This window comes from Miscanthus floridulus, chromosome 1 (genome assembly GCF_019320115.1).
Source record: "Miscanthus floridulus cultivar M001 chromosome 1, ASM1932011v1, whole genome shotgun sequence".
NCBI lineage: Eukaryota > Viridiplantae > Streptophyta > Magnoliopsida > Poales > Poaceae > Miscanthus > Miscanthus floridulus.
The window spans coordinates 148198484-148202773 of record NC_089580.1 but is presented as its reverse complement, the minus strand read 5'-3'; the positions used below and the strand labels follow the sequence as shown (position 1 = coordinate 148202773).

Sequence of the window (4290 nt, the reverse complement as noted above, 5' to 3'; positions counted from 1 at the left end):
ACCTTCAGTTTACATGTTAAGATAGAATTTGTAATGAGGATTAGTTGTATAAGAGACATCATTCTTATTAAAATTGGTTGCATTAAGAGGCTGAAAATTAATAGGATGATGTGGCTATTATTAGTAGGAGATGACGTGGATACTCAGTGCACAACGATGATATAGCCACGGCCGCCGCACCACGTGCGTGTCGATCGAACTTACACATAGACTATCCACAAACAATGGAGGACAGCAATGTTATGGTCCTCGCAAAGACGGGTCGAGGAAATCATATATAACAAACAAAAATAAGTAGCTATACTGCTAGATCGACTATCCACAAACAATGGAGGACAGCAATGTTATGGTCCTCGCGGTGGGCGTGGCCATGCTGCTCCTCGTCGTCTCCAAGCTCGGATCTCTGCTCGTCACCAAGAACAAGAAGTCGAAGCTCAACCTTCCCCCGGGGCCATGGACGCTACCGTTGATCGGCAGCGTCCACCACCTGGTGAGCAACCCAGTGATTCACCGGGGGCTGCGCGACCTCTCACGCAAGCACGGGCCGCTGACGATGCTCCGGCCGGGCGAGGTGCCCACGCTGGTGGTGTCGTCGGCGGGGGCGGTGACGAAGATGCACGACACCGCGTTCGCAGACCGCTACTTGCACGCCACCCTGGCGGTGCTCACCTTCAACGGCACGGACCTCGCGTTCGGGGCCTACGGCGAGCGGTGGCGCCAGCTCCGCAAGATCTGCGTGCTGTAGCTGCTGAGCGCCGCGCGCGTGCGGTCGTTCCAGCGCGTCCGCGAGGAGGAGGTGGCGCGGTTCGTGGGGAGCCTCGCCGCGTCCGCGTCCGCCGGCGCCGCGGTGGACATGACCAAGATGATCTCCAGGCTCATCAACGACACCTTCGTGAGGGAGTCCATCGGCAGCCGGTACGAGTACCTGGACGCCCTGGACACCGCGATGCGGCAGACGTCAGTGCTCACTGTGGCCGACCTCTTCCCGCCGTCGAGGCTGATGCAGATGCTCGGCACGGCTCCGCGCAAGGCGCTCGCCTGCCGCAACAGGATCACGCGCATCCTGGACGAGATCATCCGCGAAAAGAGGGAGGCCATGGCCATGGACCGCGGCGACAAGGCGGCGGCGCACGATGGCTTGCTCGGCGTCCTGCTCAGGCTCCAGAAAGAGGACACCTTGCCCATCCCGCTCACCAATGACAACATCGTCGCGCTCATGCTTGTAAGTCTATCATATGTCTAGCTAGCTTGCTTATCCGTCACAGTCGCATGCAATGCAGCTGCTCAACTTTCTTTCTCTCCTACTGGAGTAGGATTTGTTTGGCGCGGGCAGCGACACCTCGTCCACGACCTTCAACTGGTGCATGACGCAGCTGGTCCGGCACCCGGCGGCGATGAGCAGAGCGCAAGCCGAGGTCCGGGAGGCCTTCAAAGGGAAGAGCGCACTCACCGAGGACGACCTGCTCGCCGCGGCGGAGCTGGGCTACCTCAAGCTCGTGGTCAAGGAGACGCTGAGGCTGCACTGCCCGGTGCCGCTCCTGCTCCCGTGCCGGTGCCGGGAGACGGTCCAGGTGATGGGCTACGACGTTCCCAAGGGCACGGCCGTGTTCGTCAACGGCGAGGAGTTCAGGCCGGAGCAGTTCGAGGAGAAGAAGAGCAGTGGCGTGGACTTCAAAGGGACAAACTACGAGTTCCTTCCGTTCGGGTCCGGCCGCCGTATGTGCCCAGGCGTGAACCTCGGGCTCGCCAACATCGAGCTCACGCTGGCCAGCCTTCTCTACCACTTCGACGGGAAACTGCCCAGCGGAATGGAGCCCAAGGACGTCGATGATGGGGAGGCTGCAGGACTGATCCTAAAGAAGAAAACGGGACTCGTCTTGCACCCGATCATCCGCTTTGCACCAGCTACTGCTAGCGCGTAAAAAATAAAATGCTACGCCAAACATTATAGGAACAATATGTGCAGGCGCGCCGTGGACGATATGGAAGACTAGGAACGATGTGGTGTTCAACAAGAAGGTGATGTCTTCACCGATGGTGATCATCTACAACTACAAGACCTTGATGCTGATTAAGACCTGGCGGCCCCTTCTGAAGCCAAAGCTGAGGCCCTGATCAACCTGCTCTCAACGAGTGCTTTTTAAGTAGTTGTGATGTCTTCGGAATGATGTTTGTTCTAGTACTTGGTTATGGTTAGTTCAGTTGTTAGATAGTGAGTTGGTTGCTGAATGTTAGTTGATGTTTCCTAAAAAAAGATTTGTAATATGCGGCATGTTACTATATTGATAACAATGGTAGTGTGACACGCCACCAATAAGGAGGTAATATATAGAAGAATGACCATATATAAATTGTTGGCCTCAACCGAAGTCTTAGACGATTAGGTTTGCTATTTGCAACATCTGTGTCTACTTTATTCCTGAGGAGCGCTATTTATAGTGCCAAGCTTACAACATGCATGTGAACTGAAATGCTCCTATCATGTAGCTATCCTAAGTATATTCCTAGCACATAGAGGTATTTTGGTCCTCAATTTCAGCATGATATCCGTACACAAGAATCCAAATCGGATCTGACTTCATAGGCCCTTACGGGATGAGATGTCGCCTAATTCGCTGCACGTTGCCGGGCCTCGGCCCTGCTCTATGTATTCAGACCAACTGAGATGTCTCTGCTAGGCCCTCTGGCTTCCTGAGACATGACCCCGCCATTCGGGTTCCAAATGCCCATTCACAACCAGATTTCGAACCGCGCTTAGGCCTGTGTGAGCCAATTTGAGTTTTGTCAGGCTAGTCCTAACGCGACATCGTGTTTGGTGGTCTCAGGCTCCATGTCCATTCTTGACATCCACACTCAGTGTCCACGTTAAGCCGAACAGAGACTTCAAGATTGTCAGGTTAGGGCAAAGCCAACAGAGGCTAACGTTTTGTAGTAGGTTTGATCAAAAAGAGACACCACATCCAACAAGGAGCCTGATCTGAGGCATCTAATCTCATGCACGAGCTATCCAAGAGATGCTTTGTGGGGGCCATTTGTTGCCTACCTTTTCAATTGTACTTGGGACTACAAGCCCATCCACATCTCTACTTTAGCCATTGCTCGAACATACAGACCTCACGACAGACTCACTCTCTTACCCTAACCCGTGCTTTAGTGTTAGCCGTTGTTTTTTTTGTCAGATCATACACCGTTACTTTTGTAGGCACCTTTGTCGACCTGCAAGACGTGACATAGATACTCAGCGCTGATATGGAGGTTGGGTAGCACGGCACCAGGGTACGTTGGGCCAAGCCTTAGGGCTTCACCAATGCAGCAGCGGTACTCGTAGATAACAAAAAGTAGCTAGAGCTCTCAAAACTCACAATGGAGGCAGCTCGTTTGGTCTGATGCAAGCGGACAACTTTATCTCCTTCCCTGCTGCAAGTATTCAGCTTTATTTCCTGGGGACCAATGGAGGCAGCTCCCTTCTCTTGCTGCAACGCGCGCTCCAAAGGATGCTTCATTTTTTTGTCGTATGGAGCTATGGACTCCTCTACCAGAAGCTTTGGCGCACTGTGAGACTACTACTCATGATGATATGGACTTGAGGAGTAAACGTGGAGGCTGAGGCAGTAGTGCACGGTGGTGCGTTGGGGAAGCCCTTAGCCACCAGAGAGGCCCCGACTGCTTCATTTGACAAAAACTTAGAACACGCAGGGCACGTATTGGAGGCTTGTGGCAAGGAAGAAGTGCTTGCTGGTATATGTTTTTTTTTGGACCACCACCACCCAAGGATTTGCTCGCCAGGCTAATGATAGTGACGTCTCTGCAAATGCACAACCTAGATGACAACTTATGTTGGGAAAGAAGTAGCATCCTATTGTACTTTATATGTGGTCTTTTTTTTTTATCTATGTGGTCTTTCACTTTTATTCGAGGTTAACACCTCTATCGACCAGTGTTGGTGAAGCCATAACAAGTACGTTGGCATTGCATTATATTATTATATCTTATTTATGTTGAATATTTTTACTTTACTAGACTAGTTTAATATGCTACTCCCTCTTCAAAATCATAGGATGTTTTGACTTTTTTAGATATATTTTTTGTACTATGTATCTAGATATAGTGTAGTATATGTTTTCTCTACGTATCTAGACATAGTGTAGTATCTATGTACACAGTAAAAACTATGTATCTAGAAAAGTCAAAACGTCTTATGATTTGAAATTGAGGGAGTAGTTGATATGATTGAAATCTATGCACTTTTTTTTTGTGCGGCAGAGACAGCAACATATAGAAAAACCTAAA

General features: G+C 50.7%; 1 pseudogene; it reads left to right on the top strand.

Moving 5' to 3' along the window:
* The first annotated feature begins 328 nt into the window (after positions 1-328).
* On the top strand, positions 329-1922 carry LOC136465066 (zealexin A1 synthase-like; annotated as a pseudogene).
* The last annotated feature ends 2368 nt before the right edge of the window (positions 1923-4290 follow it).